Consider the following 21162-nt stretch of genomic DNA (forward strand, 5'->3'; position numbering starts at 1 on the left):
ATATGTTTGTGTTATGCTATTTGCTTACGGTACGTGTTAAATTAAACTTCAGTGTTAATAAATGTTCTGCGGCCCTTTCCATCCAAAATTTGGTGTCTGTGTGATTCTTCTGGGTTACGAGGGGTGGTGTGGTAGGTTGTTAAGAGGTGGAACAAATCCCAACGATGCGCCTGTCAAGTGACCGGTGACCCGCAGCAGGGAGTAGGGAAGCAGGGGCATGACAGCGTCGTGGGGGGGTGTAGGCCACTCCCAGCTGGTTTGGGATTGGTGGTTTCAAATAGCAGCAAGGCGAGGGTATAAATAGGCAGTTGGTGTTTCCCGCTTCCAGTCCATTTTAGACAGTGCAGGAAAACGCCCACCCTCCCTCCCCTAACAGGTGAGTTGGTATTATAGTTTGGCTGGCGGAGTGGTTGAGTCCGGGAACCAATGGTTGCATGGTTATTGGTGGTTGGCACGCCTGGCACCTCAGGGGTAAGGAGGTGTGTCAGGAAGTGAGTTTGTTGAGGAGTAGGTGGTCCCGGGCTAGGATGGCAGCTGGCAGCGCTAGTGGCGTTGCGCAGTTATTAGATTGTTACAGTTGTTTGTTATACAAACGTTCAAGTTATCATATGTTCATGATATGTTATCTTATTTTCATGTTGTTATGTTTGTTTATGTTTATCATATGTTTGTGTTATGCTATTTGCTTACGGTACGTGTTAAATTAAACTTCAGTGTTAATAAATGTTCTGCGGCCCTTTCCATCCAAAATTTGGTGTCTGTGTGATTCTTCTGGGTTACGAGGGGTGGTGTGGTAGGTTGTTAAGAGGTGGAACAAATCCCAACGATGCGCCTGTCATGCCTGCTGCAAATTTTAAATATGGCAGTCAATTATATTCAGCTGCAAGGAACCCTGTGCAGATACATGCTTAATGGACACTGTATTAGATTGTCACTGAGTAATACAGAGCTATAACAAACTGATAGGATTCATTAAGAATGTGCAAGCAGCTCAGGAGTCTCTTTTTACCAGTAAGTTGTGGGTTTTTTTTGCCCTTCTGTATATTATTTGAAATTTCATGATATAAGTTATTAATATGGTGCTTTAATAATATAGTGCTCGCCTAGCTTTGATAGGGACAGCTTCATTAGCTTCTGTGCTGCCCATTAACTCATCTACCTTGTCATTGGTGGCCTTGGTGGAAGAGTTCCATGCTTTTACCTAAGGTTTTTCAGAATAAGAAATATGTAGAGGTCTGTGTATTTAATAATGGAAGATGATGAAAGGATGAAGTTGACTTACATTGAAAAAGCAGTTGACAGAAAGTCTTTTCTTCTCAAGTAATAGCCGTTTGGTACACATAAGCATTGGGCAGCTTGCCCTCCTTAGCTTCAAAAATGAAAATAGTAAAGTAGCAAGAAGGATCATACAGGGCTGCCATCAGAAGCTTTGGGGTCCTGCAAAGTTATTTATATGGGGCCCCCCATGGACACAAGCATGCAGTACCAACATTTTTATAAAGAGTTCCATTGCATAGTGTGCTAAAAACTCATTCAGTTTATTGGGGGTCAGTGAAGTTTGTCCTTGCAAAGCTTCTCTGTATCGTATTTTGTTTGATACTCAAGTTACTTAAGGTTCTAGGCAAGTTAAGTAGTTTTATAGACAGTTTTTGTAGAAGTTACATAAATCGCGTAAGTTTTAGCATAACTTTATATGTAACTTTCGCGACGTGACTGAGCCCCCTTACAGAAGAAGATTCCACAGGGCCTGGCACCACTGTACCCCCTCTCCTCCCCACTGATGGCGGCCCTGGGACCAAAACTAGGCCATGCAGAAACATAATGGAATATTTGTTTTTTCTGACACAGCGAACCATACCATGCTAGGCAATAATGGTCCTTTGAGGGCAAACCCAAATGAACAGCATATCAGATTTGTATGCTACACTCTTTTATAAAATCTGTCTATATACATTGTGGCTAGATTTACTCTGTAACCTAATGTTCTCCTCACAGCAAATTGTAGTGATAAGATTGCTCCCCATATACCCTGTGCCACTATTTGAATATTTATGGCTCTCCCAAGGTGGTTGTGCATGAAGGAAATGTAGGACTAAGGAGCAATGCATTGTATCATGTTTAAGGCGGTATCATACCAATAAAGACAGGTATGCAAGTATCCTTATTTGTGCCCGGGATTTCTATATCTCGTAAAGTTATAGAAATGAAAGACTTTTAGTTGATAACATTACTACTAGAATGAGTATTCCGCCTCACTGAACAAACATAGTCAAGTTTCCTTATAAAATGCTTCCCGAGATTATATAATAAAATAGTTTATTGTTTTGCTAATGCTAATTATGTTATTCAGGTTTTTTGTTTTCATGCTATTTGAAAGCAATGTGGCAGAGTATTTAATTTGTGTATATTTACCTATATTAGTCTGCACAGCTTCTAGTGTTCCTATTCTAATAAATATATGATAACAGTTTAAACTGAATTACAGCAGCGAGTTTCACTTTTGACTGTGAGTTTTATTAAAGTATTGCTTCAGGGGTATACTTATAAAGGAATAAATGATTACTTTTTTTCCTTACTGAAGCTGCATTTCTGTTTTTAGTCCTTTGTGTTTTTCTTACTGCTCAGCATATATTCATGTAAATAATTCAGTTGATTTCACATCTTTAATGGTTAAATGTAATGTTACCATCCATCCACACATGCTTTTGATTTGAATTATATTTTATTTATAAAGCGCCAACTTTTGTTGTGGTGTTTTTGTATTTTCAGATAAATGCCTTATGCTCCCCAACAAGTTTTTCTTTGTATGTACCTGTGTATAGATATATATTTATTTATATACATACACACATACGTATATTATTTATATACATACACACCCCCATGGGTCTTCATAAACCAAAGAGGCACATATGAAGATTTCCAAAGTATAAGAGAATGTACAGGGATGACAGATTGCAGCTCTCAGCTTTTTATATTATCCAGAAAAATATGAATGATTTGGGATGTCATAATTCTTCAATCGGTATGGTTACATTTATTACATTGAAAAGGCTTTATACATATATACAAATGTATAGTATTCAGCCAGGCCTGCCTTCTGCTACGTAATTCATACAGTAGATTTTGTATCAGAGAGTAAGTCAAAGAGCACCAAGGCAATGCTCCACTTGTCAGATTTGGTTTGGAATGGGAGGTGCAAGGCATGACACTAGGTAATTGCTTACATAGCTACACAATGAGGTTTTTGACACACGGGATCTGTGACAGTTTTTGGACTTCAGCCACAGAGGAGGCAAAGTTTTTTTGTTGCAGGTGCTACCATTTAGTGATCATCCATCATAGACTGAATGAATCGTGACACACCTGGAACAAGCAGCATATTTTGCTACTTCAGACTCCAAAAATATGTCTGTGTCTGATGAAACACCATTGTGACTGAATACCGCCTAAAGAAGGATTTGCTACAGGGTTTGTTTTATACATCAGTATAGAAAGAAAAATATTTGGCTGTGTTTGATTGATGTAGGCAAAGAAAAACATAGGACATTGTGACCATGCATGCCTCCCTCTTACACCTTAAACTTAATTTAAATGTATATACTGAAAATATATTCTACTTTCTAGTTGATTTTGCAAGATAAAAGTCAGTGATAAGATTATTACCATGCCCCATTAAAAATAATGTCCTGCTTTCTATAGATGCTGTGCCTTAGATTGTATCAGATAATTATTCTTTTTCACTGTAAGCGTGCCCTAGTTTGCTAGAGAAAAGTGTCTATTTATGGGAATTCTAATGGTCTATTTATCAACTGCTGTGGAGCTGATACAGTTCTGCTGATAGGAACAGACTTAAAATTATAAAATAAAAAATATCCACCCTAGTAGCTGTCATTATCTACTTTGAGTAATAATGACTGGCCACCTTTTGTGGTGTTTGGCTTATGGTAGGCCAGGTATTTTCCTTACCATATTTCTAGTGTACCCTATAAATATCCACCAATGTCATTGGCTTAAATGACAATGGGCCAGAATGCACTGGTCACCGCTGCCAAGTAATGGCAGGCAGTACTGGTGGTGAAATGAATTTCTAAGATCTTGGTAGCTTTCATCTTTTTGCATACCACCATAAATTATATGTGTCTTTAATTGTAATGTCAATGCTGATAATATCATTTGAGCTCAGCACAGTTAATACACAGAATAAAAAACTGTACATTTACAATACATAAGAGCAAAATCTCAAAGCATACATCTAATGTTTGAATTTGCATTTTGCTATAATGATAAATACACATCTACCAAATAGGATAAAAGGCCAAGCACTAAAGGTGGCCATACACGAGCAGATCCGCTCGCTTGGCGATGTCGCCAAGCGAGCGGATCTTCCCCCGATATCCCCACCTACGGGTGGGCGATATCGGGGACCATTTAGGTAAAAAAAATAATAATCCGATCGTTTGGCCCTGGGGCCAGACGATCGGATTATGTGGGCGGCAATGGGGCAGTCGGATCGGGGACCGCATCAACGAGCCGATGCGGTCCCCGATCCGACCAGATTTTCTAACCTGGACGATCGAGATCTGGCCAATTTCAGGCCAGATATCGGTCGGCCAGGCCGATCTGCTCTCCCCATACACGGGCCGATTAGCTGCCGAATCGGTCCAAGGGACCGATATCGGCAGCTATAGTCGGCCCGTGTATGGCCACCTTAACAGTGTAAGCTAATATAAACACAGAGCAAACACAAAAGAAACAAAGAACAGAAAGGACAAGCTACTTATTGATGTAAATAAGCGTGGGTCCTAATCAACATAAAAAAAAGTATACAGTGTACTGCGAACTATTCCCCCCCGTAAGCTTTATAAGCCCAACCCAAACACATTTAAAAATGTCCCTATCCCATAAAACAGCACTGTCCTGTGGTATCGGCTGCTCCAAGTGTAAGTATGTTAACATAAGTATGTTTAGCTTAATTGGGGAACCCAATAATATATGTTGATCGTAAGGCTAACATACTATGCATTACTAAGGAGTAGAGGTGAGAGAATCTACTTAAAAGTTTTAAGAAACAGCAAAATGTTTGCAAACCTCATAAAAGGTCAAAGGTATTTTTTTTTTTTTTGCAGTGTTTTTTTTGCACACAATGCAGTAAATGGGAGTTTTTCTGTAAGATATTAATAGAATAAAATAATATGTGAGTTCTGGGTCAAGAGTGATAGTCTGCTTGGAGCTGTCGTCCACAGTTGTCCCATTGTGAACAATGACCCCTAGCAAACAATTAGTTTTTTTCCAGCTAGCTGCAGGTAGAACAATGAAAACAAAAAGTTGGTTTCTTCTGATTACTGACCATGTGCAAATTTGCATAGTGATAAACTGTGCCCAGTGTTTTTACAGTGGAGGAAATAATTATTTGACCCCTCACTGATTTTGTAAGTTTGTCCAATGACAAAGAAATGAAAAGTCTCAGAACAGTATCATTTCAATGGTAGGTTTATTTTAACAGTGGCAGATAGCACATCAAAAAGAAAATCGAAAAAATAACTTTAAATAAAAGATAGCAACTGATTTGCATTTCATTGAGTGAAATAAGTTTTTGAACCCCTACCAACCATTAAGAGTTCTGGCTCCCACAGAGTGGTTAGACACTTCTACTCAATTAGTCAACCTCATTAAGGACACCTGTCTTAACTAGTCACTTGTATAAAAGACACCTGTCCACAGAATCAATCAATCAAGCAGACTCCAAACTCTCCAACATGGGAAAGACCAAAGAGCTGTCCAAGGATGTCAGAGACAAAATTGTAGACCTGCACAAGGCTGGAATGGGCTACAAAACCATTAGCAAGAAGCTGGGAGAGAAGGTGACAACTGTTGGTGCGATTGTTCGAAAATGGAAGGAGCACAAAATGACCATCAATCGACCTCGCTCTGGGGCTCCACGCAAGATCTCACCTCGTGGGGTGTCAATTATTCTGAGAAAGGTGAAAAAGCATCCTAGAACTACACGGGAGGAGTTAGTTAATGACCTCAAATTAGCAGGGACCACAGTCACCAAGAAAACCATTGGAAACACATTACACCGCAATGGATTAAAATCCTGCAGGGCTCGCAAGGTTCCCCTGCTCAAGAAGGCACATGTGCAGGCCCGTCTGAAGTTTGCCAATGAACACCTGAATGATTCTGTGAGTGACTGGGAGAAGGTGCTGTGGTCTGATGAGACCAAAATAGAGCTCTTTGGCATTAACTCAACTCGCTGTGTTTGGAGGAAGAAAAATGCTGCCTATGACCCCCAAAACACTGTCCCCACCGTCAAGCATAGGGGTGGAAACATTTTGCTTTGGGGGTGTTTTTCTGCTAAGGGCACAGGACAACTTATTCGCATTAATGGGAAAATAGACGGAGCCATGTATCGTGAAATCCTGAACGACAACCTCCTTCCCTCTGCCAGGAAACTGAAAATGGGTCGTGGATGGGTGTTCCAGCACGACAATGACCCAAAACATACAGCAAAGGCAACAAAGGAGTGGCTCAAGAAGAAGCACATTAAGGTCATGGAGTGGCCTAGTCAGTCTCCGGACCTTAATCCAATAGAAAACCTATGGAGGGAGCTCAAGCTCAGAGTTGCACAGAGACAGCCTCAAAACCTTAGGGATTTAGAGATGATCTGCAAAGAGGAGTGGACCAACATTCCTCCTAAAATGTGCGCAAACTTGGTCATTGTAAGGTTTGATATAATATCATATAATCATATATTCATGTAATTATATATTCATATATGCATGTATTTTGATACTTTGATACACTTTGATACTTAGCATATCATACTCCATTTTAGAGATGTATCTCTATTTTGTAACAGCAACCAGCAAGGTTTGAACATCCCATAATAAGCTGTTTTTCCCAAATAGTACCCTTGCACAACTTGCACCTGACAAAACATAAGGCTTGAGAAACAACTTAATCTTATCTGTGCACTAACGCCTTTCTACTCCTTGTATCCTCCTTTAAATTCCTGTCCCGCATTAGCCATCCTTGAAGGCCATCCTTGTAGATAATGAGGTTCTACTCCATCTTTATTTTATAATGATTCCTTTGTCTTTGCATGTACACGAGTGGTATAAATACTATGATCACGTAAGAATAAACTGGACAAGTTTGAACTTCCCTTGGAGCTGTGTCCTTCTTGTCTCCGTATACGCCTTTGTCCTGGTAGGAGGGCTCCCACGGATTACTAAATCTAAGATCGGCGGTCAGGGACCTTACAGTCATCAATTACAAGAAACGTTTGACCTCTGTGCTTGCAAACAAGGGTTTTTCCACTAAGTATTACTTTTTTTGTTAGAGGGTTCAAAAACTTATTTCACACAATGAAATGCAAAACAGTTGCTATCTTTTATTTAAAGTTATTTTTTTCGATTTTCCTTTTGATGTGCTATCTGCCACTGTTAAAATAAACCTACTATTGAAATGATACTGTTCTGAGACTTTTCATTTCTTTGTCATTGGACAAACTTACAAAATCAGTGAGGGGTCAAATAATTATTTCCTCCACTGTATATTTCAAATGTGTTAAAAATGTCCTGGCAGAACAAAATACATTGTGCATGGCAGTAGTAGGGAGATGAGTATATGCAGAGTCTTTAAAGGAGAAGGAAAGGTAAAAACTAAGTAAGCTTTATCAGAAAGGTCTATGTAAATACAGACATAAGCACTCACAGAAATGCTGTCCTCCATTTAAAGAAACACAGGATTTCTTGTATCCTTTTTTGTCCTCAGAAAAATCCTTCATTCCTGGGGCCCGAGTCTATGCAGCTCTCTTCTCTCTCCCTTCTCCTGCTTCCCCCTCCCTTAAGAATTCATAAAACTCATTCCCCCCTCCCTTAGAAATGTGTAATTTGAGCTACCAGCCTCTAGAACTGCAGCAGGAAGCTAGGAAGACCAAGCTAAAATGGCAGCTGCAATCTTAAACAGAGAGAGCTTCTAGGGCTCTTTAATCTGTTATGGCAATGCTTTCTGCAGAATAGTTATAGCATTCTAGGTGGCACTAATGTGGTGAATCTATTGGCAGTAAAATGCCAAAATGACTTTCCTTCTCCTTTAAAAACAGAAGACAAAGTGGAATACTGTATATATATATATATTGTCATTAAATTCCTAATTAGGTTTTACTTGAGTACCTAGTTTTTTCAGTGTTCTGATAATACCTGGTTGGAATCAAACTGATTGTAAGTCATATAAAATTTCTTAGTTCTAGTATTCCAATATGAAGATGTATGTTACAGAGATGGTGCACTTTTATTAGATATTCAATATTCCAACTTAAGTAATCCAGAGGGATGTGGTTCTTTCAGATGGATTTCTATGTAACATTTCTTTAGGACTTATTTAGTAAAGTAGTGTCTATGGTGAATGAAACTGGCAGCCTTGGATGAAAAGCAAATGCAAATGTGCACAGACAGTACAGTAGGGAGGGATACTAATAATCATAATATATTTCTAAATCATATGAATATTCTTACCAAGCAAAATATGAAGGACACAATAGTTTACAGCCCTGTGATATTTTAGCATAGCTTAGTATTCATTGTTAATAATGGAAATAATTATTGTTTTTTTATATTCATAATTTAATAAGCACTTATGCAAAGCAGTTCACAAGCGGCTCTGGACCTATTAGGTCAGCAATATTCATTATAAAGATAAAGCTGGTATTATGATTGTTGGTCCGGTAAAACTCATTTCTCTCATTTCTTCCACTATAAAAGAATAAACGAACATAAAAATTGACCTCTAGCATTGGCATTCCTTATTGTTTCACTTTTCAGTTATGAATAAACTGAAATAGGGAAAATTACATATTACTGGTATTAGCATTTCTAGAATAATTTAAATATCTTAATTCTGGGAGGAAATATTAAGATACAGGCGGCTAAGGAAGCACTCAAAAGTTAATTAAAGTACAACTATTGGACCCGTTATCCAGAATCTTCAGTATCTGGAGTTTTCCTTTTTGTAATTTGGATCCCCATACCTTATGTTTGCTAAAATAATTTAAACATTATGATATCTTGTCTGGAATTCATTACTGCAAGTGCATACATTTTCAAAAGCTGGATATTTAATATAAAATGTATATAATGAACTGCTAATCCAGTATGCCCTTGGAAAAGATAAAATTGTATAGTCATTCCAATAGTATATCTGTGGTCATTTATGACAGATTTATCCTCCATGCTTAGTTCCATTGTTTTGGGATGTGTTGGTCCTACAGGTTGATCCCTTACTTTGTTTTTTTATTGGGGTGGGATGTATAAAAATGATAACTGTTATCAAAGGCATAAGACCACTATTAAATGGATGGATGAAGGGGGGGGGGGGGAGGTTGCTGCAATCACATAGTTTAGTCTACCATTTTTTTACTGTGCTAAAATTCAAGGGATTTGTGACTCATTTTTTAAAGTCTCTATTTATTCGTTTATTTTGTCTTATAGGAAGAAAGGAAAACATTCTATGTTGTAAGTAAATCACATTATTGGTGTCTATAATCCTGCAGGTTTGAGTAACACAGATAATTGTCAGGTTTGTTTGGGGGTACACAGACATAAACTGCCTAGCCATGTATAATGACAAATCGATTTCACTGCAGTCTTCTGCCAAACACCAAGGCAACCCACCATCATAAATCCAGGTAATTGGTAAAACAATGAAATAGCAATCATTTAAATGATCAAAGCTTCAACTGAGAAAGAATTCAAGTCTGAAATAAAAGCCAGCTGTCTAATCCTTTTCTATGAACCATGTAATGTCAGACTTGATGAAAAAATATGCAAGACAAGACATGGGGTTATAAGGTGCAATTTTTTTTTATAGTTCTTATCACCTATAGCAACCAATCATCACATAGCATTTCTTAGTCACCTGTTTAAAAGCAAGCATCTTATTGGTTAATATGGGTTGCATCACCTGGGCAAACATAGCATAGTAAGTTGGGTTGAAAAAAGACATACGTCCATCACGGTCAACCATAATGCCTATATATAACCTGCCTAACTTCTAGTTGATCCAGAGGAAGGCAAAAAAAAACCCTCTGAAGCCCCTCTAATTTGCTACAGAGGGGAAAAAATTCCTTCCTGACTCCAAGATGGCAATCGGACCAGTACCTGGATCAACTAGTACTAAGGGCTATCTCCCATAACCCTGTATTCCCTCACTTGGTAAGAAGCCATCCAGCCCCTTCTTAAAGCTATATAATGTATCAGCCAGCACGACTGATTCGGGGAGGGAATTCCAGAACTTCACAGCTCTCACAGTAAAAAATCCTTTCCGAATATTTAAATGGAACCTCCCTTCTTCTAAACAGAGTGGGTGCCCTCGTGTTGGAAGGACCTACTGGTAAATAAAGCATTAGAGAGATTATTATATGATCCCGTTATATATTTATACATAGTTATCATGTCACCTCTTAAGCGCCTCTTCTCCAGTGTAAACAGACCCAACTTAGCCAGTCTTTCTTCATAACTGAGACTTTCCATACCCTTTACCAGCTTAGTTGCCCTTCTCTGGACCCTCTCTAACTCAATCATGTCCTGTTTGACCAGTGGAGACCAAAACTGAACAGCGTATTCTAAATGGGGCCTTACCAGCGCTCTGTAAAGGGGAAGATAAACCCCCCTCCTCCCGTGAATCTATACCCCTTTTAATACAGCTCAAAATCTTGTTTGCCCTTTCAGCTGCTGCCTGGCATTGCTTGCTACAGCCAAGTTTATTATCTACAAGGACTCCAAGGTCCTTCTCCATTATGGATTTGCCTAGTGCAGTCCCATTAAGGGTATAAGTGGCTTGCATATTTTTACATCCCAGGTGCATGACCTTACATTTATCCACATTAAATCTCATCTGCCACTTGGCCGCCCAGATTGCCAGTTGGTCTAGATCCTGCTGCAAGGATGCCACATCCTGTATAGAATTGACTGGTCTGCAGAGTTTTGTGTGATCTGCAAACACTGATACATTACTTATAATACCCTCCCCTAAGTCATTTATGAACAAGTTAAACAAAAGTGGACCCAGTACAGAACCCTGAGGAACCCCACTGAGGACCTTATTCCAAGTAGAGAATGTGCCATTAACAACCACCCTCTGTACCCGATCCTGTAGCCAGTTTTCTATCCATGTGCAAATGACTTCACTAAGACCAACAGACCTTAGTTTAGAAAGCAGTCATTTGTGGGGAACGGTATCAAATGCTTTGGCAAAATCCAAATAGATTATATCTACTGCATCCCCACTGTCCAGCTTCTTACTTACCTTATCATAAAAAGCAATTAAATTGGTCTGACATGACCTGTCCTTCATAAAGCCATACTGATTACTGCTCATAAGGCCATTCTCCACTATATAATTTTGTATGTGATCCCTTAACAAGCCTTCAAATAACTTGCCCACCACAGATGTCAAACTTATAGGCCTATAATTGCCAGGCCGAGATCTTACTCCCTTTTTAAATATAGGAATGACATTCGCCTTCTTCCAATCCCTAGGTACCATACCTGATGAAAGCGAGTCTGAGAATATCAGAAACAAGGGCCACTGTAATTCTGACCCTAGCTCTCTCAGTACCCGAGGGTGTATTCCATCTGGCCCAGGTGCCTTGTTTACATTTATCTTGTGTAACCCTTTAAGCACCATATCCTGTGTCAACCACTGCGTAGTTGGAGCTGAGGCAACAGTGCAGCTATTGGGTTGGACTTGGCCCACTGGCTCCTCTACTGTATACACAGAAGAAAAGAACTGGTTAAGCACATCTGCCTTTTCTGTATCTGCTGTAACCATATTGTTACTATAACTCAATGGGGCCACACCCTCAACCTGCATCTTTTTACTATTAATATACTTAAAAAACTTTGTGGGGTTAGTCTTGGACTCTGCCGCAATGCGCTCCTCATTTTCTATCTTTGCCTTCCGGATTGCTGTTTTACAACACTTGTTATAGTGTTTATATTCATTAAACGCAGCTACTGTCCCCTCTGACTTATATTTCTTAAAAGCTTTCCTTTTTTTCCCTATTAACTTCTTTACCTCAGAGTTAAGCCACATAGGGTGATTCTTAACACTTCTACTTTTTCTTATTAATGGAATAAATTGAGAACAGTAATGATTTAATACCATTTCTGCTCTGTGTTTTTCTATTCTGTGTTTTTTATTCTGTTACCCAGGGGTTCAACCACTTGCACATTTGCTATACATTCTGGGTTATTAGAGATCACGTTGTACCTTTTATTACATAACTTTGGCAAACACACTAATGTATTTGGATTAATGGGGATTCTTATAGAATTTTTATTGTCATGTTTCTATACCATGGCAAAGATACATTGAAGAAGTTCACAAGGATTTTTTTGTTTTATTACAGTGTATTGTTAAATCTAGATAGTTTGCGATTGCCATGTTTTTTTCTACATTTTGTATTTCTATTCTTTCTCTATTTAAAATGAAAATGTAAATGTTATCTGGCTGCTTGTGTCAATGACAATGAGCAAATAGAAATCAGAATCAGTATGCAACTAAATATTGGCTGCCTGGTTGCTAGGGTAAGTGGAGTACAAGCATCAGTTAAAAATAATTGCAGTTTGTCATAGAGCAACATTGTGTAGATCATGTCCAAAGATGTGTTGTGTAATTATGTAGAATGATATACACATTTACTTTAAAAAACTTTATAAATGAGATATAAAGGGAAATGTAACACAAGGTGCAAACCTGTTCTTGTAACCCATACCAACGAATAGGTCTTTACTGATCACATGTTTGAAAGCAAATATTTTGATGACACCTGATGCAAACACTTTTTATTAAATTACCCCATAAACAATTAGCATCAAAGCAGGTTATAATAAGCATTAAAATGTTATCAAGTATAAATGTATCAGTATATATTTAGCTATTTTTAACCAAAGTTATTGAATGAGAGAGTGAGAACGAGAACAAAATGTAATAATGTTTAGACACATGTATTTTTGTGACGTTTTTTTTCTGAGATACCCAGGTGGGAAGCAGCCGCTGACAGCAACACTGTAATTAAACATAAATACATTGACCTTCACATAGGCATACAGTCGAGTGGTTGCAACTGGGAAAAGTTACACTGCACACAGGATTGTACTAATAGGCAAAGACATGATTCCTGCCTAGGAAAACTGAGAGAGTCAGTGCAAGCTTGTTCAAAGCCCAATTCCCTAAGGGAAACCTTGGGGATGACAAGTACTCCCAATTGCAGCTTCTCTATATTACACCACTCTTAAGACAGAATGCTTTTTATACACAGCCTGTTTCTATGGAGTCCAAACTTTTCTTATCATGAACTGGTCCCTGGTAATATTCAAGCTTCCTTTAAAAAGTCTTCCTGTCTGTTCCTTTCAAGGGTATCTCAGGTGTATTTGTATTCTCTTCAATTCAATTAATGGTTATTTGTTTTTTCCAACAAAAGGAATTAAGTGGTACAAATTTTCTGTAAAATAGTGAAGTACATTTACACAGTATTACGCATATAAAGCTATTTGCTGAGAGTAGTAATCCCATGCAGATAACCATTCTAGCAGTAATGTACCTAACAGGACAATCAAAACTTTTATTAAATCTATTTTTTAGGCATTCATAAGTTACCCTTCCATATGATTCAGAAACTGTAATTAAATTAAAGGAGACCATAAACCCTGCTATTCTCTAAACTGCTGCTGGTGAGACGGTTGTGGTACTTAAAGAACAAGGCAATGTCCCTAAAACAATAATTCATCAACTTTTAGACCTCCCATTTGGCACTTTACAATCACTAGTTTTTATTTATTGTGCAAGAGATATTACTTTATAGTGCATATGCCTACACTGTCACACCCAGACTTTTTATAAGAATGTACTCAATTAATCCATGTCTGAATAAGAATAATTGTCAGTGCCTTTGACTTCAGTTAATAGGTTCATCTTTTAGTTACATAGTTACATAGTTACATAGTTACATAGGGTTGAAAAAAGACCAGTGTCCATCAATTTTGATACAATTGGGTCATTTACAAAATAGTCTGCAAAAGAAGGCCTCAATCATTTCATGAGCACAGAGACCTGCTGTTTGACCCTTGACTGTGTTAAGAAAGCACTCTCTTTAACAGGGGCAGGGGAGGGAAGTCAAATAGGAGTCCCTTCTCCTGTGCCCTAAGTTGTGTGTCATTTGGATGTGCAAGTTAAGGACTGGTAGGAGGCATAGGCTGCAATTGGGTGTTTTCCTTCTATCCAGTGTAAGAAGCAGAGTGTAGCTTTACCAGGGGAGGAGGAGGCTAGAGCGTGAGAGTGGTACTCTAAAAAACAGAACATTGTAAATGACCCCTTTATAGGAGTTGCCATGTCCTTTAATAAATTCACTGCTAGAATCCAGCCGAAGGGATTTTGGCAAAGGAAAAAAGCTGCCTGGCAAGAGTGCTCCATAGATGATCATTAGTGCTCTTGCATAAATGACCCCAGCAACAAAGATTTTATGAATCCTTTATTTTCAACCAAATACATTGAATATGAGATATGGTGTGCCATTTCAGCCAAATAGATAACGTTAGCTCTGTATAACATATAAAATTAAAGATCTCAAGAACTGTCAGTTCAATATGTTTTGTGATAAAATATTAGATACATCCCCAAAACCCTGATTGGCACAGTCCACCTAGTGACCTGTAGACCAGATGTGACCCTCAAAGGGTTTTTTTAAGGACTGCTTAAGGACTCCCCAGAATATTCTGTATGACCTTTGTATTAATATGCACTATGGCAAATACAGTAATTGTCCCACTTTATATAAAAAGTTGTACATTATTGACCTAGAAGATGTAAGCAAAACTTAAAAAAGAAACATTAAATGATCAAAGCATCAATGATCAATGAACATTATATATATAATATAATATTATAAATACAATTTTCGCCCAGGCAGATACACATGATAAGAAGCCTTTTAAGTCTTGCAAATGAATGTGCAGGATATTTCCAAAAATATAGATGATATCATTGGTAACATTGTGCATGTAGTAAGTTAGCCATAAATTTAAATTATTGTTAAAGCAATGGATGCATTTTTTTCTGTTTTCTTTTCTTATTGGGTAGCCTTAACAATAATATTTATAGGTAGTACTTTTTATCAATAGTAGAACAGCCAATGTGTGATGTCTGTGTGGATTGCTAATGTAATGCAAGCAACTCAGACATTTTTTCTACCATTTATATTTCTTTGAAAAGTATTTTATAGTTTATGAAAGAAAAACTAAGAAGACTTTATTATGCTCACACTAGCATTATCTGATTGAATATTTCAAGTGTAAAATCCATTTGAAGCATGCCTGCATTTTGCACTGAAGACTTAAAAGCCTTGTAACCATATGTATCTAAAGGATTGGGAAGGATTATGTTAAGAAATATAGATAATTTGAAACTGCATAGCTTGCATTACTGAGGTAAGGATAGACATAAATTTGAATTAAAATCATCCTTTGCACATTATATATTACACTTTTAAAAATAAACCATCTGCATCTGTCCTTGAAGGCAATGACATGCACAGAGTTATCAAACACATTTCTTTGCTGTGCCACTAGTAGAGCTAAGGACTTGCTTTGTAAAATTTGAATTTTCTGTGAATCATTTCTGCTGAGGGCATTCAAACATTCAAACCAATCAACAAATCAACTCAAACTGAATTGTACTGTTTCAATGTGATTCAGATGGATTCATTCTTATGGTTTTGTTTTCAAATGTAGAAATATGTCTGCCTTATTTAACTGCAGCCCTGAGACAGTAGCAATATATATAAAATCAAAAGCAAATGAATGATATCTATTCAATGGAGAATTTCTTACAAAGTGGTAACATAACATTTCTGATTTAACATTTTCTTATTGTTTTAGTGAGGAATAATTGTCAGATTGTTAATCCCTAATTTCAATTTGCAATAAGGATAACCAATTCAGAGGAGGTGTTGGAGCCAAACTCTGTCATTAAGCACCAACACCTAAAAAAAGCAGAATGATGCTGAATTGCTCAAAACATATTCGTCTGATTTGATATACAGTTCTTCAACAGTGTAGATTCAAAAAAAAAAAAAAAAGTTTAAAAGTTGAACTTTGAAAGGTTTGCTGTATATGCCACATGGGCCCTCCTTGCAACTTCAAGGGCCCTTTTTTGTCTGTCCCCCCCATGCCCTGTACCTTGTAATTTGTTCATCCTCCTTAACTTTACAGCTGTAGTTGAGGGATTGGGGTGGAAGAGTGTCTGCAGCACCCGCAGTGAGCAGGGCTAGTTTGGCAGGGTCAGTGAGGGCTGGGGCCAACCCATTTTTTTACTGGTGTCCCACTGGCCCAGTCTATCCCTGTGCAGACAAAGGAAAAGTCGTATTACACTCACTCATCATACTATTTCTAGTAGGACTGTGGTTTATAATACATTGATATAGCCACTTGCTTACAGGGCAAAATACCATATTCTGGCTGTTTTTGAAAGACCCATTTCTAAAAGCACCATGATATCACAGGGACACCTTTTTACTTACCTACATTCTTATCTCGAATTTGGAAAAGCACAATTTGAGGTAAAAAATGAGAAAAAGAAGTAAGAACAAAATGTTATACAAAGTATAGAGAGTATAACCCCACAGATAATATATATATATATAATACAATCTTGCCCTAAAAATTACAGTTAGACATCGGAACAGAAAAAAAAATAATTTGTATTTTCAAGTAATAGTACTCACTGTACTGAGGCATATCTACAGTTAAATAGGTTGATTCTCATTTACCTTAACAGAACAGCATGGGGGGTAATGTAATAAAAACACAATGTTTCTAGTAACAACTAGTCATATATTCATTATAAACCATTTATTATATGAGGTACAGTATGTGAAGATGGGCACATTTCTAAATGCTCTTAATGAACACACAGAAGCATTTTGTATCCAATACATATTTTTAAGCTTTTATTCCCATTAGGTAATGGTCCTTTTGTGCTTTTGTACAATATTTTGTGAATGTTGTCTATAGCAAAGCTCCATTTTATATATGAAGCAAACTAAAATGTAAAGCACACATTAAATACATGCCCTCTTGCTTTAGTATGAATGGATTTTTTATTCATGACTGGATTTGCATCTCAAACAATCTAAAAACTGTATTTGTGTACTCGCTGTACTTTTTGTATTAAGAATGCATCTGAAAATACATCACTCAATGAACTATTAGGTTTTGTGAACACTAATGAACAGTAAGTAATAGGCTTGAAGAACAAATTAGGTTAGTATGATGTGATTAACAATCAAACTGTTGCAGCTAAGTGTACTTGCAAGGGGAACATGTTCTCAAATCTTGATGAAATGCATATTAGAGGCCCTGGAGTAAACCCACAGATTTCGACCAGCTCAGTTTCATCTCTGTCATCTTTAATCTAATCTAAAGTTTGCATGCCACTGTTCAGAAACAACAGTGCACTAATGAATTCATTAAATATTGCTTTCGTTATGTCATACATTCTTACTACAGTTCCCATAGGCTACTCCAAACATTTGAAATATTTGGCAGTCTCCTAATATTCATATTTTATATGTTTTAAGATGTATTCATGTGAATTTGACCCAGAATAAATAAAGGTCTTAGCTAAGTGGACAGAGGTCGTGGGGCAGTCAAAAGGCATCCTGGTGGATATGATGTAAGAGTCATTATAATCCCTTACATTTTTATATTACTAACACCTCACTGGAGAAATGGCAGGAAAGGATGGCCCTTCCTTAGGTACCAGACAGGTTAATGAGTTTTTATAGGGCACTTTGCCATGGTCAGGGTAAATGTATCAAAATGCCAATTAATCTTGCAGCTTAATTTGATTTTTAGTTCTAAAGCATTTGCCCAAGAAACATTAGTACTGATGTGTATTGTAAACAAAAATAATCCTTTCAGTCCTTTTCAATGTTTGTCATATTTTATTGCCAATAAGTGAGATTGGGAAGAGGCTTACCTGGGAGGAGACGTCTTGCTCAAAACTGTCGATGGGGAATACACTGTCAAGTGTGTACAGGAGAGCTTACCCATGAATTAAGAAATGAAGAAACAACAACCACAGACAAATTAGATAATTAGAAAGTGAACAATTGTAGAATTGCAAAATGGGGCATATTTTAGAACCAGGGAGTCCAAAAATGGCTAGGGAAAATACACACAAACACAAACACACAGTCTAAATGGGCTTGGTAGGAAATGCTTCAGATCACTTAGGTTTGGTGAGTATGTGGGCCCACCATTTCCAAGACTCCTCCTAACAATGGCTGATATAACAGGCAGAGGTACTAGAGCATATTGATACTAAACAATGCTTCTGTTATGGAAAATTCATATACCAAATGTCATTTGGGGTAGAAAGGTAAGGTTTATTTGACATGTACATGGGTTCTAAGCAAAGGCAGGGGTCAGAACAAAGACAGCACAGGGTTTTTTATAGACTTTTGTGACACAAGAGCATACAACATAAGAAGGTATAAGCATAGGCATTGCATAGACACATGGTATACATTTGAATTAAACTTGAACATTGTTGTAGTTTTTTGAGTTTACGTTCAAAAAGCACAAATTTTTCAAGCCGCAAGTATAGTTAAAACCGGAAAAATTCATGTTTAAACGTACATTTGTTTCCAGCCATTTTAGGAATTTTAGGAAATAGGGTGAAATAGAAAACAATTATGGGGTTAACTTCCGCTTGAAATTGGGTGAAATAGAAAACAATGATGGCATTAACTTCCCCTTGAAAATGTGTCAAGAACAGGTTGCCGACTATTCTATTCCTCTACAGGACTCAATGGTACTTGACAGAACAAACCTGACGATTTTTTTTTTTTTGCCAAAAAAAGTTAACTAAATGTTATTAAATCATGAATTATGGGAGTTATTTTTGAAAAAATTTGACTTTTTCTGGAAAAATTTTTCAAGAAACAATAGGGTTGATTCACTAAGGTGCGTTAAAACGAGCGCTAAAAATTTTATCAAGTCTTATTTTTCGTGACAACGCACGATTCACTAAAAGTATATTTGCGTTAATTTAGACGCGATGCCGTTTGCGTTATTTAAGTCGCAAAGACTATTTTCATGCGGTATTTGACACAATGTGTGCTAATTAACGCAGCGCGCACATATTGTCACCGTGTGCGAAAAAACGCACGCCATATAAGCCATACACGCCATTACTTTCGGGAAACTACTGTACTGAAAATGACCATTTCCCTGCAAACTGGAGGCTGCATCACTCTAGGGCCAACACAGACTTGAATAAATCACACTGCAAAGTCCATATTGTGTTGCCAAATCTCATGAACTGTACTTTTCTATAATTACCGCCTGGCCCAAGTAGGTGTTACTTTTCGCACAGACTAATGCGATATTTAGCGTGTTTAACGCTTCATATATATTTGTGAATCATGTGTTAATACTATTTCTATTAGCAAATTAACGCAATGCGTTAAAATTAACGCATTCGGTTGCGCGCTATTTAACGCACGCGATATGCAACTTAATGCATGCGATAATACTTTAGCGAATCACGCATTTTTTTCGTGTCAATTTTAACGCAAAAAAGCATGCAATAACGCTTATCGACCTTTAGTGAATCAACCCTAATATCGGAAAAAATCCGAGTACTAGCAAACTCCCATTCTTAAATCTTGTGTAATTATTGTTAAAATCTCTGTTTAGAGAAATGTAAAAAAAAAAGAAAGAAAATACAGTTTTAGTGTATCCTTTTAAATGTGGTGTTCTGTTGTGTCACTGATCACTACATAAGGGAACCTAAACAAGCAGTATTTTCTTTTTACTTTAACTGTCGGTTCTTACAAAGTATATATATTTTTTTATCAATGCTTCTTTTTTATGTTTGTGTTTTAATGAGATTTCTTTTTCATTTACTTGCATTTTATTTTTTATTTCAAGCATAAAATGTGCAGTAGAGATACAACTGAATGAAAATGGAATGCATACAATAGGACCTAGGCTTTTAAAGAAACTTACCAAACACCATTATAAAACCTGCAATTATGTGATGCTTTATAGCACGCTGAAACATCTAGTGGCACATTATTAACTAAACAGAAAATTACCCTCGGCAAATGATGTTGCTGGTTAATCAAGGCTGCATGGGAAGAAGTACAAGAAAAGAGCTAAAAAGCAAAATGCATTACTATTTCCTACTAATACACTAAAAAGACTATACAGGTATGGGATCCGCTATCCACAAAACCATTATCAAGAAAACAAAGAATAAAAGGAAGGTCATCTCACATAGACTCCATTTTAATTAAATAATTCCAATTCTTAAAAATGTTTTTTCCTGTAATAATGCAACAGTTTAAATAATTTTTTAAGTTGACATAAATGGATAGTTCACCTTTAAATTAACTTTTAATATGATGGAGACATGAGCCAATTAGCAAGTGATGTTCATTTATTATTTTTTGTAGTTTTTCAGTTATTTGTTCAGCAGCTCTCCAGTTTGAAATTTTAGCAGCTATCTTATTGCTAGGGTCTTGTTTACCCTAGCAACCAGGCAGTGGGTTAAATGAAAGACTGGAATATGAATAGGAGAGGGCCTGAATAGTAAGATAAGTAAAAAGAAAAGTATTAATATTAATACATTTGTAAGCTCACATAGCAATAGTTTTTGGTTGTTGGGGGTCAGTGACCCCCATTTGAAAGCTGCAAAAATGTAGAAATGAAACAATTTGAAAACTATAAAAAATAAATAATGAAGATTAATTGCAAAGGTGCTAGGAATAGGGCATTCTATAACATACTACGTAACGTAACGTAAAGGTGAACCACCCCTTTAAGGTGCAGAGATCAAAATTCAGAAAGACCCCTTATCTGGAAAACCTCAAGTCCCAAGCATTCTGGATAACACGTCCAATACCTGTACTAAAATATTCAATGTACTTTACTTGGGTAAGTGCATTCTGTTTGAATGTTTATATTCCATTAGTTCCATAGGCTATAGCCCAATGGGAACTACTAGATACCATATAGAAATCTGTTAAAAATCTAGCAATATGACTTAAACCAATGAAATAACTAATTCTAAATCTGCAAGGAGACTATG

General features: G+C 37.0%; 1 protein-coding gene across 10 annotated transcripts in view; it reads left to right on the plus strand.

Annotated features, from left to right (window-relative positions):
* The window catches only part of dab1 (Dab, reelin signal transducer, homolog 1), a 418200-nt gene that overhangs the window by 148163 nt on the left and 248875 nt on the right, over nucleotides 1–21162 (plus strand). The window lies entirely within an intron of this gene.

Source organism: Xenopus tropicalis, chromosome 4, assembly GCF_000004195.4.
Source record: "Xenopus tropicalis strain Nigerian chromosome 4, UCB_Xtro_10.0, whole genome shotgun sequence".
NCBI lineage: Eukaryota > Metazoa > Chordata > Amphibia > Anura > Pipidae > Xenopus > Xenopus tropicalis.